Here is a 25,197-nt window from a genome sequence, read left to right as displayed (position 1 = left end):
CAAGTCATCACATTTGCTATTTTATTTTATATTCACATTGCAAAATTATTAACATTTAACTATTTTAAGCCATGGAATTTGCCAGTGTTTTCAGTGTAATTTTCAGTTTTTTCAAAGATATTGTTGCAAGAAGATACTTTTCATTAGACACAGTCATTTGATCAGCTTATCACAGATTTTTGTTGTTGTTAAGCATCATTTGTATAATTTTCAGAAACACTGGACGAGATTTGACAAAATTATTAACGTTTTTAAAACTATTTTAAGTCCTGGAATTTGCCAGTCTTTTCAATGTAAATTTCAGTTTTTCCGAATACGTTGTCCCAAAAAACACTTTTCATTAGATACAGTCAACAGATTATCTAATCACAGATTTTTATTGTTGTTAAGCATCATTTGTACAAATTTCGGAAATATTGGACAAGATTTGACAAAGTTATTAACGTTTAACTATTTTAAAGTCCTGTGTTTTACCAGTCTTCTCAATGTAAATTTCAGTTGTCCCAAATTTGTTGTCCCAAAAATCACTTTTCATTAGATACAGTCAACTGATCATCTTACAACAGATTTCTATTGTTGTTAAGCATCTTTTGTACAAATTTCAGAAATAGTGGACAAGATTTGACAAAATTATTATCGTTTAACTATTTTAAGTCATTGCATTTGCCAGTCTTTACAATATAATTTTCAGTTTTTTCAGTTATATTGTTCTTTTTTCCAGAGTACCATTACCATGAAAAGGCAGGCACTGAAAGACAGCACCAAGAGCAGCGCTATGTCTTATCCATGTGTACAATACATGATATGTAGCAAGAATAAGGACATTGTCAAATATTGTGATAACAACAACCCATTCCAGAAACCCATTGTAAGGAGTTATCTGCATCTGGCATTGATAGTAAGGAGAAGTCTTGTATGGGTTTATATTGTTTTCCAGATAACAGTTATAGGTAATTTGCAACCTCTTACACAAACAACCTCAAGTCATCACATTTGCTATTTTATTTTATAATCTCATTACAAAATTATTAACATTTAACTATTTTAAGCCATTAAATTTGCCAGTGTTTTCAATGTAATTTTCAGTTTTTCAAAGATATTGTCGCAAGAAGATACTTTTCAATAAACACAGTCATTTGATCAGCTTATCACAGATTTTTATTGTTGTTAAGAATCATTTGTACAAATTTCAGAAACACTGGACAAGATTTGACAAAATTATTAACGTTTAACTATTTTAAATTCCTGTGTTTTGCCAGTCTTCTCAATGTAAATTTCAGTTGTCCCAAATAATGTTGTCCAAAAAAACACTTTTCATTAGACACAGTCATTTGATCAGCTTATCACAGATTTTTATTGTTGTTAAGCATCATTTGTACAATTTTCATAAAATATTGGACAAGATTTGACAAAATTATTATCATTTAACTATTTTAAGTCCTGGGATTTGCCAGTCTTTTCAATGTAAATTTCAGTTTTCCCAAATATATTGTCCCCAAAAACACTTTTCATTAAATACAGTCAACAGATCATCTTATCACAGATTTTTATTGTTGTTAAGCATCATTTTTACAAATTTCAGAAATATTGGACTAGATTTGACAAAATTATTTCCGTTTAACTATTTAAAGGCATTGCATTTGTCAGTCTTTTTAATGTAATTTTCAGATTTTTCAGTTATATTCTTCTTTTTCCAGAATACCCTTACCATGAAAAGGCAGGCAGTGAAAGACAGCACCAAGAGCAGCACTATGTCTTATCCATGTGTACAATACATGATATGTGGCGAGATTTAGGACATTGTCAAATGTTGTGCTAACAGCAACCCATTCCAGAAACCCATTGTAAGGAGTAATCTGCATCTGGCATTGATAGTAAGGAGAAGTCTTGTATGGGTATATATTGTTTTTCAGATAACAGTTATAGGTAATTTGCAACCTCCTACACAAACAACCTCAAATCATCACATTTGCTATTTTATTTTATAATTGCAAAATTATTAACATTTAACTATTTTAAGCCATGGAATTTGCCAGATTTTTCAGTGTAATTTTCAGTTTTTTTCAAGGATATTGTCGAAAGAAGATACTTTTCATTAGACACAGTCATTTGATCAGTTTATCACAGGTTTTTATTGTTGTTAAGCATCATTTGTACAAATTTCAGAAACACTGGACTAGATTTGACAAAATTATTAACATTTAACTATTTTAAGTCCTTGGATTTGCCAGTCTTTTCAATGTAAATTTCAGTTGTCCTAAATTAATTGTCCCAAAGAAGATACTTTTCATTAGATACAGTCAACAGATCATCTAATCACAGATTTTTATTGTTGTTAAGCATCATTTGTACAAATTTCAGAAATATTAGACAAGATTTGACAAAATTATTAACGTTTAACTATTTTAAGTCCTTGGATTTGCTAGTCCTTCCAATGTAATTTTCAGTTTTTTCAGTTATATTGTTCTTTTTTTAGAGTACCCTTACCATGAAAAAGCAGGTAGTGAAAGACAGCACCAAGAGCAGCACTTTGTCTTATCCATGTGTTGAGAGGAAATATGTCTCGCACAAAGCAGAATAGATGTTGGTAGTTATGATGGAACTTTATTATGAAGTGTTATATTAAACCCATATAATATATTTGTTCTTTTATGGGTGAAGCTTTCCAACTCTGATGAAGAATTGGAATTCCTGTTTACTAAATAATTCCAGATAAAATGTTAAGCTATTAAAGAGTCAGTCCTCCTGTTTGAATATAGTGTTTGTGCTGATGTTCTGTTTGCAGAAACTTTAGCCCACATGCTTGCACATAAAATATTCCTCAAAGAACTCTCATACCAATATTTGGTTTATTTGTTGCTAATTCAACAATAAGAAATCAGTTAACAGATTTTTAAAATCTTCATTAACCTGTAGGCTTTACAGATTGCAAGACGTAACCATGAGACTGTATTATTACATAGTAGTTAGCACATATATTAACTGGATTAAGGGACTGAATTAAAAGAAGTGCTAAGGCAAATACAACCAACAAAAAAGTTCCATGACAAGTATAATCTGACCCGTAATTATGATATTTTTGTTGTATTTAAAAATGTGAGGAAAATGATACAGCTTAGTTAATGTAACAGCGGAGTTGAAATTAAGAATCCAGATGAAAATCAAAAACAGCACTTTGCAGTTTGTTTTAATACATTATCCTAGAAATACATCTGTGTTGGCTTCCTTGGTGTACTCAACATTCCAACAACTGCTGTCTTGGTTCAGAAAAGGGTAGAAGATAAATTTTAATTTTACAATATACAAGACATAATAATGCTTTTTCCTTCTGGCTTTAAACTGTAGGTCATGTGACATTTGTATAGACGTCCTCAGATGGAAATTTTATTAATGTTGCACAAATATAAAAGCTTTAAGAAGGCTGGAAGAAAATTTGTCCCACACCATTGCAACATTCACTTAAATATGATTTTCAGCCATGTCTGTACATTGCTGTCACCTATGCTATTTTCAATTCTTTGGCATGTTAACCGTCTCATAATTGAACTAATTACCTCCGCCCAGAAGGTTATGTTTTCACCCCTGTATGTCTGTCATCCACGTAACTCAAAAAGCTATGGACCGATTTTGATGAAATTTTCAGGAACTGTCAGAAGTGGGCCAAAGAACAGATGAATAGTTTTTGGTGGTGATCCAGATCAATTAATAATCAAAAATAAAAAAACTTAATCATTATAGAATGAAAATTTAGGAGTGAAACGGCATTGGGTAGAGACTTTACTAGTGGCAGAGGTCTGCGCTCTCCGAGTGCTTTTTTAGTTGCATATGTAAATGTTCTTTTGACATTTTTTTTCAACTTAACAATTTTGTTAGTTGTTTATATTAAAATGATGGTAAATCTGTTAGCGTGTATTGTGAAATAAAGAATAAGAAATGGAAATAAAATGATATCAGTGTAGTTTGTCAGATTCGTTCCTTTACTGTTTTCAGATCAAGGAAATTAGATATTTAAAATTGTTCAATTGATGTATTTTTTATTTGTTTGAATAGAGGCCTGTCCATACTGTAATGCCATATAGTCGAGTCGCCACCCCCATAGGCCCAATAGTCCAACCCTGCAATGTTCTTTCCTGTAAACTGTTTTTGCTGAAATGCATTCTCAGGCTAAGAGAAGCAAAATAAGCTTGGTTGCTATTTCTGAGACCTTGAGCATATTTCAATATGGCCGTCAATTTATGAGGAAAAATAGAAAAATGACCAGAAGTCGCCGGGTAAAATTTATTGACAGCTTTTTTTGAACGTGTATTCTATCAGGAGAGCACAACAGTACTAGTGAATAAGCTTAATCGCGTACCACTTAGCAAAAAACCAAAATGGCCGTCAAAACATAAGGCAGAAAATGATAAAAGCTGCAGAATCAGTTTGTTTTTTTGCATATTTAGTTTTATTAAAACCATATCCCCTTTTATATTTATGTTAATTATAATATTTTGTTAGTCATGACCCTAAACTCTTGGAATAAGATTATATGACAGTTCAATAACCCCCACCCAAGAGTCTGTTTGCTACTTCCCCGGTCCCATAGTCAAATACTTAGAATGTTATTCCCTGATATTTTAAAAAGAATTTAATACTTTGGGGGTATAAAAGCTCATTTAATTTGGGCTTTCTTGGCAGTGGTTACATATGGCACATTGATCAATTTTCTAAATTCAAAATGGCCGTCAATGATATAAAAAAATATAATATCATTTATTATAAATAGATAATTATGTAACATAGCAAAGAGTCGGGTTTAAAGTGCATGGTATTCCGCATTTCAAATGACCACTAAAACATGCCCAAAAAGGTAAAAAAAAATCAGTTAAATTACGTTTTAAACTGATAATTCGGCGTATAATATATATCAAACCATTTTATTTATTGACAAAGTGTACTTGAAAGGTACAGTTATACTAAGACTCTATAAAAGAGGATCATTGATAGGGCTGACCATTACGTAAGTTCTCTTTTTAATACAGGCTCAATCTGATGAAAAGTTTATCAAGGGCCAACAGGTCATGCAGGAATTTGGGCACAGGGAGTCCAAAATCGGGACTCATTTACATGGAGTCCAACCAAGTCTGTTGGTGGGGACGGGTGGGGAGGGGAATGTAATTTAATTGAACTTTTGTCAAAATATTAACCTTGTATTTTTTTGGTTTTTGTTTTTATATTGATCATACCTTAATATTTTGATTTTATATCTTTATCGTAACTTTTTCAGTATGTACATAAAATGTAGCTTTAAAACTTCCCATTCTTTTATTGAGATTGGCACGGGTAAGAATAATTCATCAGTATATAACAGCATTTCTAATTTTTCTTATTACTGCACTTTTTTCACTTTACATTTTTTTGAGTCAATAAACAAAACATCTTACAAATCTTTTGGTTATATGCTGACAGCCATTAAAATCTTGGAGGCCATATTTTTCAAAATAATTGTTATTTTGAAGCTGTAAACTGGATTATTTTCATATAAATCATTTGCTTAGGACATTGGTATTCAGAACCAAAAATCTTAAGTTTCATGAATAGTTTCAAAACAAAAATGGTACCAGCCCAACACAAAGTCACAACGGTCAATAGCGGGTACGATCTCCGCTTGTTTCGATGCAGGCAGCGATCTGTTGGCGCATGCTCGGACAATCTGGATGGGATGGTGTCGTGCGGAATCCTATTCCAGCCTTGTCGTAGTGCCTGGATCAGCTGCTGCCTTGGCCAACGGACGACCAAGATATATGTAGTACCATAAGTGTTCAATCGGATTCATATCCGGAGAATAGACAGGCCGGGGTAGGACATCCACCCTTTGGACTCCAGATACACTTGGATCATTTGTACCAAATGTGAACGGTATATCGCTAACAGAGCCTGGCATGTTGTGGCATTCAACCAGGTTTCTGATTATATCTAAAATACAAGTAGAAAATGCATACATTCCTATCTCAAAGCTTCCATTATCTGTAAGTATATATTGGCAAAAATAACATTTCAAATACATGATGTCGATGGGTAGCCCTCGCATATCCCCGAACTATGTCACGTCAAGAATAGCTGACCTCATGGGCCCTAACCGCTGGGTTTGTATACCCCTGCTTGGATTATTTATAATAAAATTCATTATTAAACAACAAAAATGCCTTTTACCCATAGGTGTTAAAATATTTTAAAAGTTTACAAAAAAAAAAGGATAAGCTTTTTTTACTTTCTGTCATATGTTTTGACGGCCATTTTGGCTTTTCTGCTATATGTAACGGGCTTAAGTGTATTCACTAGCACTGTTGTGCTCTCCTGACAGAATACACGTTCAAAAAAGCTGTCAATGAAGTTTACCCGGTGACTTCTGGTCGTTTTTCCTCATAAATTGACGGCCATATTGAAAAATGCTCAATGTCTCGGAAATAGCAACCAAGCTAATTTTGCTTCTCTCAACCTAAGAAATGCATTTCAGCAAAAAAAGTTTGCAGGAAAAATCATTGCAGGGTTAGCATTCTAGGTTCTAGACTTATACTTAAAATTTTGTTAATTCTTTTGGAGGTGGTGTATTGTTCTTTATGTATGAAGATATATTGATTTTCATTTTTAGATACTAGTGAAAGTCTTTTTGTTTTTGGTACATGCATGCCAATAGTATGTATGTTCTTCATTATTTCACTGTAATAAAGGATATTTTTGGGGGAAAAGCGTATATGTTCAATTTTTCTCCCTCTAATCTTTTCCCTTTCACTTTAATTTTTATAAGAAAAACAAATAATTTTTATGAAAAAATGGAATAATATCAATAAGAAGATTTTCCACTTAAAAATATACAAAGGTTAGACAACATTCTAATTTCAAGAGGGGAATATTGGTGCGATATATTTTTCAGAAACCTCTAAATCCACCACTGCGTTACCGATATGCACGTTACCATATTGCGTGTAGATTGTTGACTTGTTGTGATCCTCTATGAAGAGGAACTGTAGTGGCCAACAAGATTTTTAACTCTGAATTTTTTTACTTCTGAATATTTTGACTGTTAATAATATGTCATGGGCGTAACTAGGCATACGCACGGATGCACTGTGCGTACAATTTTTTTGAGACAATCACGATATTATTCTCTATAAATTTAGTGTATTTTCACGAAAAATCCTCTTCGATTGCAAGTTAGAGTCACCTGAATGTACAAATCTTCTGTATGAATCGTATACGCACCATTGTTCTGACGCCCCCCGTCTCGTTTGCTTTCACAGAACTGAGGTAAATAAACAATACTAGCTACCTCCAGAAGTCCTATCTTAATCATCCATCTAGCTGGAACTTCCTTTACCTCTTAATTGGAAGTTTGAATGCCCTTCAACTCTCAGGTAGCCTTTGTCTTAAGTGTGTCGAATGCACACTCGATGGCGATATTTATCTCAGATAAAAATCTACCTGTGTTATTTTCAAACAGCAGCTCCAGCAGACCTGAGGACACTAGATAAAATCTGGACAACGGGCTTTATAAGGAGCCAGAGAAACAAAAAAAAAATATTTCCTGCAAAACTGTAAAGAATTTTGACACGGACTTGACCCAGCTTAACCCTCTAAACTAACAGGGTGATATGGGCAATTTTCACAAACAAACAGAACTTTATCCTGTAATATAATTGGTTGATTTTGGATGATACCATATATAAGTTCAACTTTTAGAAGATTCATCTTTAAGCTGACCATGGACATGACGAATAATATAGCAAGAAGGTGTAAGAATCCTTCAACGATCAACTGTTCTTAAGATTATTTTCTGACAACTCGGGATAACCGCAACAAACCACATCGAACAAAGGTGCCTCACCGTTATTTAGAATTTAGCTTGATACAAGCGGGCATAATTTGCATATGTTTTCATAGTTTGTGTCAGTAAGCCCCTAGTTCAATAAATATACCATTCTAAGCAAGGCTTTTTTCAGCGAGTCCTCCAGCTGCCAATTGGACGGCAGCTGATTAAAAAAGACTTAACTTGTCGGGGCAGCTGTGGACGTCGTATGAAAATCCATTGCAGTAATTTGACGTATGAATATTAAACTTCTTTCTAGTGCACGGTGTTTTTCAGTCACGACGTAACTACTACCTAAAGCTTACAAAACACAATAAAATGTTTCCATTAACTTTAAAATACATAATGCAGAAGTGACAAGAATGATCTACATTCGGTACAAAACACGTGTAGGCCCTAAATGAAATATGACCTAACTTGCCGCCAAATTATGAAAGGGGACACCTTTCGGATCTTTGTACGTATGGCATCTGACAAAGCTAATACATAAGAAAGGCAATTTTTATATCTTCGGCGAGAGATTCTTCGCAATCCGAAACAGACTAGAAGGCAATTTTCATATTTGTTCAAGAGACTTCGTTAACCGAGGATCGGGAACAAGAGATAGTTACCGACCGCAGCGAGACAAGAAGCCAATTTTCGTATCTTCAGCGGGAGATCGAGCGTGATCTGAGCGAAAAGAGAAAGCGATTTTCACATTCGTTCAATGGACTTCGTTCGCAGAAGATTGTCAGCCAGAGATCGTTCGCGATCCGAGCGAGACGAGAAGGCAATTTTTATATTCATACAAGGGCGGTCTTTCGTGGAAGAGCGTGACGGGAGATCGGTATCAATTATTTTTAACCCTCTTTCCCAATGAAATTTATTATTAAAAAAAGAATCCATTAATTTGTACCCCACCCCCACCCCCGGCTTTTGGAAAAGTTTGAGGCCCTGAAATTTTGAAGTAAGATACGTCAGATGGCAATTATGGACGGCCTGCACCCCAATGCCGGAAAAAGCGTTGGTTCTGGGTGAAATAATTTACTGGAACTTAATTATACTGTGGGAATATTTTAAACTTTAAGTAATGATTTTATAAACGGTGAAAACTAAGCTATTATATTTGGCACATATAATTTAAACTGCCCTTCATCTTTTGCGTAAGTCGATCTACATTTAGCTATACCTGGGAATTTTGAAATTCTGTGCGTACAATTTTAAAAGGTCTGGTTACGCCCCTGTTATGTTATGCGCATTATTTTTTTCGCTCGGCTTTCTCCTTTATATTCGCTTAAAAAGAGAGAGAGGGGGTATTCTAATTAAATTCATCCTTGTCGAACACAAATAAACAGAAATGCCGTCAAAATTTTAATGCTTTGCCGATATCCATTTTCAATCAGTTTTTTACCTATATCAAATAATTATGACGAAATGTCGCGTGTGATTTTCGCCCAAAAGCCAAGACGTCTGCAGCGCATCTGAAGCGCGTTTACTAATTATTTTTCACTCGTGGAATGATTGTGTTAGTGCAGAAAATTTCTTTCTCACCAGATGACAACTGAAAACTTTGATAATATTTTTTGAACCACCATTAAGATCATCAAGGCCATCAAGATCATCATCGTTACAAATCTCTGAACATCACTTCCGGCCAGTCTTATATTACTTCAAGGAACCTAATTTGCATATAAGAGAAAAAAATGCATTTTTTCTGATTTAGGCTTGTCTCCAATTTTTTCATTATTTTCAAATAGCAATGTCATCTTTTGCTCACAAATCTGGACACCTTTATTCCAAATGCACTGTTTGTAAATCATGTAATTAGAAATAATTTTTATATCACAGACGTGTATCACGTTTTCACTCCACAGCCATAAAACTCGTCGATAGCTGCATGGGTATAAAAGTAGGTCAATTGCCTGTATAAAAATGCCATACGATTATTGATTTTTTAGTGTGGACCGTTTTAGAGGGGAGACACAAGTGGGAGATGTATTAAGATACCAGCAAATATTTTGGTTGCATGCGGGTACTGAAAGCCAGAGTATATTGCAAACTTTTAAAGAAAAGAGTAAAACTAGCCCACATCTCCAGCTTCACCATGTAGAACTTTATAGATGCCACGGTCCCTCTCTATTTCATTTGACTCTCCCTAAAAGTTTTTGGACCGCGTTAACTGTTCAGCTCCCGGGAACCGCGAAGCATCCAGCGTGGTGGCAGACGCTGAGCTCTGCAGACGGCACATTGCATTCACAAGAGGGGGTAAAGGTTTTCTAGGGAAATGCTGTATTTGATTACATCTGACGAATTACGTGATAAAGGAAAGATCTTTTTTACATATTTGAATTTATATTGCCTAAGTGCAATGAGAGACACCGATTCACTGTAGGCCTATTTCTTCTCAAAATTGACAGGTTAAAAAAAAAAAAGAGCAAAAGGAGATTACCTATCTCCCCTATGAATCTTTACACGGCATATCCTATCCGTGAACTTTTGACCTATTTTAGTTTTCACACTCTACACACGCTGAGTTTGTATGGTATCAATAGAAATGGGGCGTATTGGTGGGACGGGGGGGGGGGGGGAGAATTCTAATGTGACTTCTCATGTTCAAGAAGATATGGTATTTCTATTTTGATAATGCTACATGTATAACATATTTTGGTTAATGAACAGTATTACACACTGCTAGATTATCGACCGAAGTATGTGGTTTTATACATGTTTTTTTTATATAAAATAAAACATTTTATTTTAAAAGATAGAACTGAATTGAGAGCGTTGGCAACGGGGAAGAGCAGTTTTGTATCCAAACCCACAGTTGTTGATTATGCTGCTCTGCACATTCCGCGCTTTATTGTAATTTTGATCTGATTCGCTTATTTTATGATGATTTACTTAGGACAAATAGTGAACCGATGTACAACTTCGATGATTGGATTTGGTTCTCCCCCTCTTCGACGATGAGCCTGTGCGTGTGTGTGTGCGCGTGCGTGTGTGTGTGTGTGTGTGTTTAGTGTATGTGTAGAGGAGGGTGTATGTCGTTTTCACGTAGTCCTGCCATACATTGACAAGGTACCGACATTATTTTAAAAATTAATTGTAGCTTAACTCGTAAGTCAAGGGTGTGTAGGGCCTATATTCTATTTTCATTTCCATTTGCTTGAAGCTGTATTTGTTGTTCTTATTGATTTGTTGTTCTTATTGATTTATGTGCCGATATATGTTTGCAATATCTACTTTATGTAGGAGTGGTAGCAGCAACAGTTCACAATTCACTGCCAGAGACTTTTTGCTTGCCTTGCTTGTATCTGTAATAAAAAGTACAAGCTTAAAGCGCAGATAATTGGTAGCTATGTAGGCCTACAGTAATAGAACTAATATAGTAATTAAAAGTGAAAACGATAGAAAAAAAAGCTGTCTTACGCCCTTAAAGCTCGCATCAAGAACCACCACAGTACAAACAGTCACCATTTTAAATGGACACATACGCGACACAAGACAAAGACGGATTGTCGAGAAGAAGTTCATAAAAATATTAGACACTTCAAAAAAGGACTTTATAGAGACAATGAGTATCTAAACGAATATTATTCTTGGTTTATTATTATGTCATCTTCAAGACGTTAACCTTTATCACGCACTTCTAACTTCGTGTCCCTTTTACATGCATCATACGTCACACATCCCTGTAGTTTGCTTGTTTATTCTTGTTTTGGTACCTGAAGAAGGTTCACAAGCCAAAAGCTCGGGCATTTTTTTCATCTTTCAGAGTTAATCTCTACAGATGTGTTTTCAATATAAATATTTATTTTTTATTTTTTTCGTAAAGTTGCGGAAGATGCTGTCGAATGAAAAAATGCAGTTTCATTTATCAGTCATAACAGTTAATTATCATAAAAGAGGTTTGTTACCTGATTCTGGTCCGAGGATCAACTGATTGTGAATTCGGTCAGAGACAACCGGAGAGAGAGAGAGAGTTTATTTCAAGTTTATTTTAAATAAAGTAGAAATATAAGGTACCTGTTTGGAAGCAAGTATAATGTGTAACGTCTCAGAAAATGTCTAGAATGTTCATCTTAAATAACGCAATAAATAACTAGCAGCTACTTTTAAAAGCTGAAAAATCCTACGTGGCGTATTTTTGCTCTAGATCATTAATTTTAGTTGCTTTAATGTTTTAAAATATTTTAGACATAAATTAAATCTTCATTTTAGTTAAGACAAGGACTGAAGGCCCCGTTGGGTATTTTCCTTACTCGTAACATGCACTTATCATTCCCCGAGATGTGAAGCACCCCATTCCTGTGAATCGTGAATTGCGGGTTTCTACATGTAGGGGCCTATCTCTCGTCCATAGTGGAACGAAGTCATTAATATACTCAATGATAGTTATTTTCAGCTCGCCAGACTAGTATTTTCAATGAGATACAGTACGAATGAAGTTTTTAATTAATTTATGTGATTTGTGATTTGATGATTTTATTTCCTGTGGCCTTGAACTGTTATCACTACCCCCCCCCCTTCCCAGCGGGCCCTCATGATTAGCTGGACGATATGTTACTAGGGCACAGTCAAATGTTTTACACGAAAGACGACAAAGTTGCATTCTCTTAAAAAGCCATTTGCAAATAACCTTCGTTACCAGGCATTGAGAAAATATACTTGGAATTGAGGGAAAAATTTAGACGTTTTGAAAAAAAAAAATTAACGCGCATCTAATTATATAAAGCTTACTAGCGTACGTAGTCTCTAGCACAGTCTATAAAAGTAAAATACAGGTACTAGATGATGTGCAGGCAAAATTGACTTTAGAATATTTTCAAGCTTGTTTATTATACTTTTAATGGTAGGACCTAATTGCTCTAAATGCGAAGGTCTTTAAATTGAACGTTGTGTTAGCAGTGCTGAGATCCAGCAAAAGTTGAAGCAAAAAGAAAATATATAATAATAACAATAAAAAATAATTTTTAATTACCTTTTTTGTTATAATTTATTCTCAATCAATAATATCATATCTAAACAAAAAATCAGAAGATATAATAACTGGGAAGCAGATCAGAGTAAAACAGCGGCGCGCTTCATGTGACCGGATGTACCGAGATGTGACCCAGTATTCACTGCGGGTTTTCTTTGACCTACTTAGTCGGACGGAGCGGGAAAATTTTACACGTTATAAAATAACGTTATACTAAGGCTAAGATATATTTATGGGTTACCATAAAAGTTTGATCTGAACCAGTAGGACATTCCACGGTTCCAGCATCCTTTTAAATGCATGCAAACACATTCTTGATGACAAAAGGGTGAGTACTTTGTTGCAGTGATCTGGTACCGGAAGTCTTGGGATTGAAAGCGACAGTTGGGCGGGGCTTTTGAGAGAGAGAGAGAGAGAGGAGAGAGAGAAAGAGAGCTGCAGATACAAGAGCTAGAGGATAGATAAAGGGAGTGTTATAAGTGTTATTCAGTAGATCTGGATTCCTGGAAATATTTGAGGTAAAACGTAAAAAGTTTCTATATAGGGTTTCTATATGTTGTCTAAAAAGTTATTTGTGGGGACCCAGACAGCCTCAGTGATCTGGCCCACGTCTGGCCCAGATCTGGCAACGTCTGGCAATGTCTGGCAAAAGGTATGGCCCACGTATGGCTTGCCACATGTGGGCCAGATGTGGCAATGTTTGGGCCAGATCTGGCCCAGACATTGCCACATCTGGCCCAGTCCACATTTGCTCATGTGGCCAGATGTCGGCCCAGATCTGGCAATATCTGGCAAAGGTATGGCATGCCAGATGTGGACCAGATGTGGGCCAGATCATATTCAAATGGGCCAGATTAGGGCCAGACGTGGACCACATATGGCCCAGATTGTTTTTTTTTATTATTTCACATTTGCTCATGTGGCCAGATGTCGGCCCAGATCTGGCAATATATGGCAAAGGTATGGCATGCCGGATGTGGGCCAGATTAGGGCCGGACATGGACCACATATGGCCCAGATTGTTTTTTTTTTTTTTTTCTTTTTTTTAATTATTTTTAATTATTCAATAAGATAACTATAAAAAAAGACATACAAGATTCAAGTATTTATTCTGTGCTAAAACCCTAAACAAAATTATTACACATTATATAACCTTGCTGGCAACTAACATGCAACAAATTAAGGGCCACTCCTTGTCTTTTTGTACAAAACAATTTGTATGTTTGGAAAAAAAAAAAAAAAACTACACTGCAAAAAGGCAAATATACAGACACTTAACAGGAGGAAATGTCACTTACATACATGTAAAGAAAACAGTTATAACAACAATTTTTTTTTCAACACAAAGCTGCTCATCGAATCTGAATTAACACAAATTACAAAAATTGTAATTAATTATGCATGTACATGGGGGGGGGGAGGGATTTGAGGGGGAAATATTTTTGCACACCTCAACCTAAATAATATTATACATTGTCATTTTTAAACTAATTCAAACATATCATTAATAATAATAATCACTAATGAATATAGTTTTGTAATGAATAAATCTTGAATAATGAATGAAAAAACATTCTTTTTTAGATGATGGAGAGTTATAACAAAATTATAAATAACCATGCAGTAACTGTTTCAATTCAACTTGCATGCTGGCTACAGTACTGTACATACATGTAAATTCTGAAAAAAAAAATATGTATACTCCAGCACAGATATAGATGTACAATTAAAAGAGAATTACATGTGCACAAAAACAAACTCCAGTATCAATGCTTTTGAATTAAATCACATCACGAATCAAATCACTCAATGAATTGAACCAGTTTGCAATGCTTGCGCTTTTTTCAAATCCATAACACTAAGAAATGATACACCCGCCTCCTTGACAAGCTTATAATTATTAAAGGAATCAACAATGGAACAAGTAATTCTACCAAGTTAACAAAAGTTCATTCAAATGTCAAGTCAAAACACAACATCCCTTCCTTTCTTGGAGAGAAACGGTCCTTTCAAAACATGTTAATTGACAGTTCAGTCTTTAAAATGTCTTTTCAAACATTTGCAGAATAGCATATGAACTCCAACTTTTATTCCTTAAACCACACTGAAAATTCTCAAAACTAATCAACTCATATCAAATCCCATGTCCTTTCACTACTACTGGTCTCTTCCTTTGCTTGCCTTTACGTCACATTCAAATGTTCCCTTCACTTTTAAAGGTTTCTCAGACGTGTATGAATAATACTGTTTGTTTTCTGGTCCTCCACAAGAGCCACATTTATTTTTCTTGGATTTCAGCATTCTCCTTGTATTTTCATCAATGATTTTACAATATGCACCTGAATCTGGTAATACACTGAGATTAACACCTCCTCTATTTCCTCCATGGCTTCTGTGCATTGGTTCCCACACCAAATGTATATGCACTCCTGGATTATCATGTTCAAAGCTGTCATTTACATGAATAATAGTTTCAGTTTTGCAGAGTTTTGCAAAGTGATCCAACATTCCATGTTTTCTCAGTCAGGGAGTTTCTACTTCGTTTTTCATGTCTAAACTCGTAATGTTTAGACTGGCTTGGTTTGTCAAATGACTTCAGTTTCATCATACTCAGTTTCTGGTGTTCCAATTTCATTCAAAGTCTTATGTATATTCATGTTTCTAACCTGTGTTTGGGAGAGTCCTGAAAATATTTTGTAAGTTGTACACCTGTCCCTGCTGAATACAACATAAGCGCGCGTCTCCTTTGTCATGTATTTTTAATTTTCTATCTTTGCTCATTATTCATGCCGTCCATTGGTTTTGAAAAGATCAATCTTTTCCGTCAGCGAAGAGGTTAAAACTGTCTAGCCATCGCGTCGAGCGTGACCCTAATGTCTCCGGACTTCTGTACGGTTCGAATTCCGTAATTTCACATTTTTCGGAAAATTTCCTCCATTTTTTCAAAGAAAGTTGGCTCACAGTTTTGCACTAGTGTTAATCCTCGTCGCCAGTGTTGATGCCTTCGAAATAAATCGCATCACGAATCAAATCACTCAACGAATTGTATCAGTTTGATACGCCTGTGCTTTTTTCATATCCACAACTCTAAGAAACGCTACATCCGGGTCCTTGACCGGCTTAGCATAAAAAGCGGAATCTTACAACAGCGGAACGAGTAGTTCAAAAAAGTTTTAGAACAGTGAATTCATTCAAATATCAAGTCAAATTAAACAAATAGCACACTTATGAGGGGACTTTGAAGAAAAAAGAGAGAGATAAATTAAATCAAAATTTATCAAATGACGTCAGTTCAATGCATTCAGCTCACTGGTCAATTAAAAAACAAATAAATAAAAATTGAAAATGAAAGTACCATATCTGGCCCAAGTCTGGGCAGCATCTGGCAAAATGTGGCATAAATGCCAGACTTTGCCAGACTTGGCCCAGATCTGGCAAGTGTCTGGCAAAATGTGGCATAAATGCCAGACTTTGCCAGACTTGGCCCAGATCTGGCAAGTGTCTGGCAAAATCTGGCCCAGATATTGCCAGACGTTGCCAGATCTGGGCCAGACGTGGGCCAGATTACTGAGGCTGTCTGGGGATTTTTGCAGTGTTCACTTTGTCCTATCAGATATCTTTATAACTCTCTATTTAGCCATAGCCCTCCAACTGGAGTGAAGTAACGGCTTTGCATGTTAGGAATTCATACATACCCCAGTATGTAGCCAAGTATAACATCACATTATTGTACCACCAGCGTAGGCGCTGGCGGTACTCATGGTTTTAGTCCCGACCCGTATGTTCCGCCGGCTCCGCCGGCTCCTGCGGCTCCGCCGGCTCCTGCAGCTCCGCCGGCTCCTGCAGCTCCGCCGGCTCCTGCGGCTCCGCCGCCAAGTCACCGTTACCGCTTCTCCTCCTAGATGGTAAGGGCCTCCATACCCATCTCTTGGATTTAGGTCACCTATAATCTCAACTCGTTCCACGTAAAATTTGGGCTTTGTCGGTATTGGGGTCTAGGTGTGGCACTCATTGCAATGCACCCTTGTCCAAAAATGGCAAAATTAAATGCTAATTATCTCCCCTACGGAAGGAATTATGGGAAAAATTTCTACAGACAGCTTTCCAAAAGTCATATGTGTAGATTTCAAATATGCCCTTGGATTTGACCTTTGACCTTTATTTCAAGGTCAAACGGGCCAAAATTTTCCAAAAAACAAAATTTTTGCCGAAAAAAATTTTTTTTGCGCTCTTATTCAGACACCACACAGACTTAACTAATAATATTAATGGAAAGTGTTACCCTTCGGGTCATCTTTCATCTCCGTGAATTTGGGGTCAATCGGTGCATTTTCACGGGAGTAGCGGCCATAAGATATCAAAACTGAAAATTGTCTCTAATTCGGGAACCGTTAATGCTAGACACCCATTCTTTTTTGCATTTTGTAGAGCATGTAAAGCCCAACACTGGAAGTGGTCTCCGTTTTTTTGTATTCCATACGGTTTTCGAGTTACGCTTTATCAAAAAGTCATATACTGGTGGTGAAAGCAAAATGTGCGGGCTTGGCAAAGCAGACAACTTGTGGTCAAAAATGACATTATTTCATCAAATTTGAACATCTGGAACTTCAAAGCACCTCCCATTTCAAGAATTTTGACCAAAATGACCTTTTCTTTATCTTAATTAATTTTTTTCTGTAGGAAATTTATGGCACACTATGGTAACTCCAAAATTATACCATTTAGTCCCTTATATCTCCAAAACTGGCAGAGATAGGTCCATAGTTACTATTGAAGTTGAAAAGGAAGTCATATACTGGCAATCTAAATGTGACCTTAAAATTGACCTTTGGCCTACTTTTCACCATGAACTGAACTTTGTAAATTTTGCGTCCCTTTTATCTCCAAAACTGGCAGAGATAGGTCCATAGTTACTATTGAAGTTGAATAGGAAGTCATATACTGGCAATCTGAATGTGACCTTGAAATTGACCTTTGACCTACTTTTCACCATGAACTGAACTTTGCAAATTTTGTTTCCCTTTTATCTCCAAAACTGGCAGAGATAGGTCCATAGTTACTATTGAACTTGAATAGGAAGTCATATACTGGCAATCTAAATGTGACCTTGAAATTGACCTTTGACCTACTTTTCACCATGAACTAATCTTTGCAAATTTTGCTGCCCTTTTATCTCCAAAACTGGCAGAGATAGGTCCATAGTTACTATTGAACTTGAATAGGAAGTCATATACTGGCAATCCAAATGTGACCTTGAAATTGACCTTTGACCTACTTTTCACCATGAACTGAACTTTGCAAATTTTGCTGCCCTTTTATCTCCAAATCTGGCAGAGATAGGTCCATAGTTACTATTGAACGTTGATAGGAAGTCATACACTGGCAATCTAAATGTGACCTTGAAATTGACCTTTGACCTACTTTTCACCATGAACTGATCTTTGCAAATTTTGCTTCCCTTTTATCTCCAAAACTGGCAGAGATAGGTCCATAGGTACTATTGAACTTTAATAGGAAGTCATATGCTGGCAATCTTAACGTGACCTTGAAATTGTCCTTTGACCTACTTTTCACCATGAACTGAACTTTGCAAATTTTGCTTCCCTTTTATCTCCCAAACTGGCAGAGATAGGTCCAAAGTTACTATTGAAGTTGAATAGGAAGTCATATACTAGCAATCTAAATGTGAGCTTAAAATTGACCTTTGACCTACTTTTCACCATGAACTGAACTCTGCTAATTTCTTTCTCTTTTAACTCCTAACCTGGCAGAGATAGGTCCATTGTTACTATTGAACTTGAATAGGAAGTCATATACTGGCAATCTTACTGTGAAATTGACCTTTGACCTACCTTTTGATGAACTTAACTTTGATTGTACCATTTTAAGTTATATATTTACAATGTTACATCTGGACTGCACCATTCCTGCATTGAATATAGTGTTGTGACACATTTTGAAGTATGTCGGGTCGCTGCAAAGTCACAACAAATGTCCCTCTAAATTTAGCTTAAATTGCCAATATAAAATGATGACAATTTTAAGTTTGATTTTTTTTTACATGAAGTCATGGCAAAACATCAAATGCATATTAGCAATTTTTTGAAAGTACAAATTTCTGTGAATATGAGGAAGCTGCCAAGTTTGACTTTGCCCAGGCCCACTGCCAGTTTAGACATACGAACGTATAGCACTTTCATACATACCATTATCATATGAACCGATTTCTATATCGTCATGGAAATACATGGTTCTCAAGTTACTGCCAGAAGAGATACAGACAGAAGAACAATCCGCAGAGACGCAAGTCAATTCAAACTGTGTAACAATGTCGTAAACACAACAGATGATGTGATGAAAATTCCAGCAGACTCGTATTTAAAAGAAAACACAAATGAGATAAGAAGACGAGATGATGCATGTGAATTGCAACTTAGTGATATAGGCCTATTACAGTGAAAAGTGGCATTGCAGGAAAAAAGATGTAATCAGAATGAAGGCGGATCACTGTCCCGAAAAAAAGTAATCTGATATAATTTATATTTAATCAGGATGAAGGTGGATCGCTGTCCTGAAAAAAGTAATCTGAGATAATTTCTAGATGTAATCAGGATGAAGGCGGATCGCTGTCCTGAAAAAAAGTAATCTAAGATAATTTATATTAAATCAGGATGAAGGCGGATCGCTGTCCTGAAAAAAGTAATCTGAGATAATTTATATTTAATCAGGATGAAGGCGGATTGCTGTCCTGAAAAAAGTAATCTGAGATAATTTATATTAAATCAGGATGAAGGCGGATCGCTGTCCTGAAAAGCTTGAGCATATAGCACTCAAGATGTGACTTTATACAATATGAAAACTGAAAATTCTTCAGGATTCAAAATATTCAAGGATAATGATTTTTAAGTTAATATGTTGTAGAAAAAAATTAAGGTTCTGAGGAATGTTATATCCAATACATGGCTGCTGATTAGGCGCATCTTGACTGGGGCCACCACCTGGTGGATGATGTGGTAATGGGAACGAGTGTGAAAGAAGCACATGGTGAGTGAGACCCATGGCACCTGGTCATAACAGATGTATTTGACCCAAGGTGGAGCAGTGGTCATTACCCACCGTCACCTATCACCATGCCACAAAAACCTTCTTGCAGGTAGTGCACAAAATTATTGCTTGGTTTTGTTTTACAAGTTGTGTTACAATAGATAATTTGTCTTCTATCCTTCCCATGAAGATCAACAAACCAGTTATCGATCATATTTTGTGCTTCCTTTAAATTTAAATAATTTTTTTCACTTCTCTCATGTCACTCCTCACAAAATGTAATTCTACAAGGCACATTCAAATGATGATATACTTATCCCAGATTATTACGTGCATTGTGTAAAGGCAATTTGTGTGCAAATTTCACGAAATTCCAGATGATTTGGCAGAGTTCTTTTTAACTTTGATCAGTTTAAGGTTGTGACAGTTGTACCAGTCACAATTGTGCCCAGTAGTCTCCAAAGGACATTTTAATTGCCCTTTGTCTCAATTCAGTCACCGTAACTGTGATGTCCGCCATTATAGGTGGACATTTGGCAGTATATTTTTTAAATTCACAAATGGGCAACACAATTGCCACCTAGAGAAATGGTAATGTACCAATTGTATTGTCATTAGTTGTCATTAGTGTCTCTTTTTCCAGCTCCAGTCTCCATACAGCATGGTGTCTTCTAGGTGAACTGACTTTACCTGGCTGAACATGGGGGGAATGTATTTTATATGAAGCAGACATAAAAAGACAGCAACAGAAACATCTTCATCTCTCCCAGTTGTGCAAGACACAGGATGTGGCAAGTTTTAGGATGAATGAACAGCCAGAGACAGGACAGCCATTGTAAACAGGTGACTTGCTGATAGCATACATTACAAATGTTTGTGGTTGGTGTTTTATACAAGTAAAGAAAGGTAATTTGCTCCTCCTCTTTTCTTTATGTAGATCGAGACACAAATACCAATTGTTACATTTTTGTTGGAGGTAAAATGATTATATGATCTCAATATAGAAAGCAATATTATGGATTATTATGAATAAAATTAATATATTACTGCTTTAATTGTTATGTGAATTTAAGTTTTATTGTCATTAAGTGCACAAAACACATAAAATGAATACTTATATTTTTATTTTATCACATTACATATGAGTAATGACAAGATATATATCGGATTATCCTGCATGGTGATACAAAAATGATATTGTGTATCTTACAAAAGCATCCTGTATATGACTAATGTATCAGTAGATGGTTCCTAACAATAGTTTGCACTATATTACAGAGAGGATCCAGTTGCATTGCAAACAGTTACACTCATTTCATTTATGTTTTAGGAAATACACTTCTGGAATTGTGTAAAGAGCTGCTGGCAGACCAAGAGGTCAATTTTATACTGAGTGAGAGAAAGTGCTGCCAGAACCACCCAGAACAAGACTTCCAAACATGGCAGATCCTGTGGAGCCAGTTATATGGAACAGTACAATTACACAACAAATGTGGGTTCCAGGTAACACAAAGAATCAATTTCTCCCCATATGCATGGAAACTATAGAGGCAGGGTATATAAAGCAAGGAGATTGTGTTGGACAATACTCTATCACTGAAGACAAGTAGACACAATGGAAATGTTTAAAAGTGAATTGATATTTATGATGTGTTATAATAATTTTCCCCATATGCATGGAAACTGTTACAGTACTAGTAGAGGTAGCATATACAGTGAGATTGTGGTAGACAATAAGCCATCACTGAAGAGAACAAGACATCAGTGAAATGTTTAAATGTGAATATATATTTCAGGTCAGATATGATGTGTTATAGATGATCTCTGTTATTGTGAGGTTATTAAGTTGCAATTGCAAGTTTTATGACATATTTATTATATACAGACACTTTCAGTCTGTCTATATTCTGATCACTGTGTCTGTCCAGTGTCATTGCCATAGTCAGCATTTTGTGACACATCTGTTGTTTATCCTAAAACTGATAAACCATGTTTTTGTTTTTTTTAATTTTAATTCCATGATTGGACTATTTTATGATATTGTCTTGTTATCTTTAGTAGTTGGGATATGATGCCATAGTTACTGTATGTCCTGAGTATATCAACTTGAAGTAGCAATGTAGATATGTTTGTTTATTTTTGTCTGTCATTGTTTTTGATTTTGATATTTATTTTAATTACTTAATATTGTCATTTCGTGAATTTATGAAATTTTTGTTAGTTTGTCAGGTGCATGACAGTAGTCAGAAGATTCATTGGTCTGATAGTTTGATGATGCAAATGCCCAGCTGTTACAAAGGTTTGCTAGTCAGAAGGTTCACTTGCCTGAGATTTCATGGTTCAAAGGTTGTAAAGCCCAAAGTATGAAAGGTATATAGTGTAATATAGCAATGATAGGATTTGTTAGAGTAAGAAAACATGAACTATTTAACACAATTGATTTCTTATAAATATCTACAGTTGTTTTTATTTGGATTTCGTCTATTGTTGATGTCTGGCTGCATTGAAAATGAGCATGTTTAAATAAATTGTTAACTGCTAATATTTGATACAACAAAATTTTAGACCTCTTGCCTTTCTGCATCTACAGCTCATTTCATGGAGAAAGCTTATCATTATGCAGTTCACATTGCTATTAATGATTAACTAAGAAAATAGTTTATTCAGCCATTGGTACATGTATATAAATTAAAATTCACATATTAAGGAAATTGGATTGCTATTCGGGTAAAGTGTACAAAATATAAGATATCAATAAGATATAAAATATAAGTGTACAAAATATAAGATATCAATATAAGATATCAATATAGCATTGTACCCATTCTTTTGATGGACCTGTGCTCTGGAAATATTCTCTTGGGCTTCAATCAACTTGGAAAACATATCTGATGGCTGTCAAGGGCTTCTTGTTCTGTTACCTCTGAGGTGGGGTTTCCAATTGGAAATTTGTCTTCATTTAGAAGAGATGCCTCTTTGCCAAATGCCAAAATGAAAGGCGTCTGTAGTTCTGTATGCAAGGAGACATGGGTCAATGAACTCATCCCAGTTGTCTTGATGGGCATTTGCATACTTTGTGAGATAGTTGCTGGCAGTCCTGTTGTAGCGTTCACATTGTCCATTCGCCTGAGGGTGGCAGGCTGTTCTATGATGATTATTGATGCCAAGTTGCTGATATAATCTCTCATTTACTTGGTTACGGAATTTGAGTCCTTGGCCAGGAATTAGCACCTTGACACTAGCATAACGGAACACAACTTTCATTATAGATATAGCTATAACTGAGCCTTTCTTACTTGAAATTGCTTCTGATTTTGGTCACTTTGTCAGGAAGTCTGTTAAAACAATAATGTACCTGTTTCCTCTTGGCGTTTTATTCAGTGGCCCAAGTAAGTCCATTCCAAATTGGACAAAGGTCTGGTCAGGAAGTGGGCTTGGATGTAGCGTAGATGGTGCCTTCACAAGTACATTGGTGCGCTGGAAAAGGATAAATAAAACTTTATTAATTTTTTTTGTAAGAATGCAATATATGTACAATTATCCATTCACTTGAAAAACAGTGCTCAACCCATTGCTGGGGAGCTTAAATAATACAAAAATGGTTATCATCTTTTCTTCTCCCAAAATATGTTGGAAGCTATGTAAATATTCATCTTACTACTTGTGTAATGTGAACTTCCCTGTCAAAATGGTACTTATTTCATTTCTAGTGTAAACAATCAGCCCCTTTGGGAGTCAAGATGTCATTGGGGGAAGGAGTCAGATTTACATGTTACACCAGTTTTAAACATGTGATAGTTCAATGTGCTTTCCTTTTTTAAAAGAAAATAAAACCAACCAATCATTTGTAGTTTTTAATATAGTTGAGTCTTTCTCTACACATCAGTTGTTCTTGTGAGTTCAATCTACACTTCTGGCAGACGTTTTTAGTAAAATTGGTCCTCTCCGTCTTATTAGATGTGGAAAGAGCTGCCATATGTTTCATACAGAAATGCATATTGCTTGATGATGAGATTTTCATGTCAAGAAGTTTTTAGTCTGTCTGTTTTTTTGGTTGCTTGCTAGCATATAGAATTAGAGATTGGAGAGAAATGAAATCCAGTGAAGGGACAGATTTTGAATGAGCAGCCATGGTAAATAATAATACATATAGCTCTAGTATGTAGTCATTTAGTGTCAAGTAGGAAAAAGGCCAGATAAAACTTTGATATGATGATAACTGTTATACAAAAATCTTAATCAAATTAGTTGTGGACCCTAAGGTACATTGGTCGCTACATGTACTAATATTCAATTTTTTAAAAATACTTTTTGTTTGAAGAGACAACCACTATATTTGTTTGAAGAGACATACACAATCACCTTTTCAACTTCTGTTTTGTTGTATTTTTAGTCAGTGACTAAAGGTCATTGTAAGGCATATTATCATATACAACAGGGAGGGAAATGGGAATTTTTCAGCACTGGTCCACTTGGACCAGTGGACTCTGGAGGTAGTGGTCCCAGGCCTTGGGGCACTGGTTCAATTACAAAAGAATCAAAAAGGCGTGGATGGTTTAAGCATACTTGGCAATTTCATTTTTTTAAAATTATTATTAAAATGCGCCAGTAAAATAAAGCAAATAAAATCATGTCTTTATTTTGAAATTATTTAAAAGAATTGAAATCAACCCAATTCTCTAAAATTCATCAAGGTTTATTCACATTAAAAAAAAAAAAACTAAACCCCAGTTAGTTCCTTTAGCTTTTCATAAATTTTGTCCTCATCCATCATTTCATCATCATCATCATCCACAAAACCTTCATCATCATCATCATCATCATCCTCATCATCCAATTCATTGGGATTAATAAAATTTTCTTCATCATTCTCTATAACTGCATCAATTTCATGTTCCTGACTGGTACTAGAGATAGCAATGGCCTGCAATTTTCTGCTTTTCTTAGTTAAGCCATCCCTGAATGTAGGATGCCTGCTGGTTGCAGAAAACCAATCATCAATTGCTGCATCAGGATTGAACTGCCTTATAGGTTTGGATAACAGATGTACTGTCATCAAACTGTCCAGCGAGCTGGTGGATAAGTTTGACCTGTGGGCTGTTTTGATCAGCTTCATTCTGTTGAATGCCCTCTCATTCTCTGTACTACTGGCTGGTAGACTGAGGACCAGTTCAATAATTGCCAAAGCCTTACTATAATCTTTCCTGCACATGGCAAACACCTCTCTCCATGTTAGGTCCTGCAGTTTTTCTTTGTGCCTAAAATATCATAATTTAATATAATTAAATGTCTTACCCTCATACATGATTTCAATTAAATGATTGCATGTAGCTGTAATGTAAATTAA

At 35.5% G+C, this 25,197-nt stretch overlaps 1 long non-coding RNA gene across 3 annotated transcripts; it reads left to right on the top strand.

Moving 5' to 3' along the window:
- The first annotated feature begins 12,932 nt into the window (after nucleotides 1-12,932).
- Nucleotides 12,933-24,856, top strand: LOC147762175 (uncharacterized). 3 transcript variants are annotated; one of them, XR_015333857.1, is made up of 3 exons: nucleotides 12,933-13,134; nucleotides 20,494-20,693; nucleotides 21,181-24,856. It is a non-coding gene; the product is annotated as an uncharacterized LOC147762175 (long non-coding RNA). The 3 variants fall into 3 exon arrangements; XR_015333858.1 differs by lacking the exon at nucleotides 12,933-13,134 and adding an exon at nucleotides 13,161-13,324; XR_015333859.1 differs by lacking the exon at nucleotides 12,933-13,134 and adding an exon at nucleotides 18,004-19,959.
- Nucleotides 24,857-25,197: the final 341 nt, after the last annotated feature.

The sequence above is a fragment of the Lingula anatina genome, chromosome 4 (assembly GCF_051362555.1).
Source record: "Lingula anatina isolate TDL-2025a chromosome 4, LinAna3.0, whole genome shotgun sequence".
Taxonomy (NCBI): Eukaryota; Metazoa; Brachiopoda; class Lingulata; order Lingulida; family Lingulidae; genus Lingula; species Lingula anatina.
The sequence above is the reverse complement of the archived record's forward strand: the minus strand, read 5'-3'. Positions and strand labels throughout refer to the sequence as shown.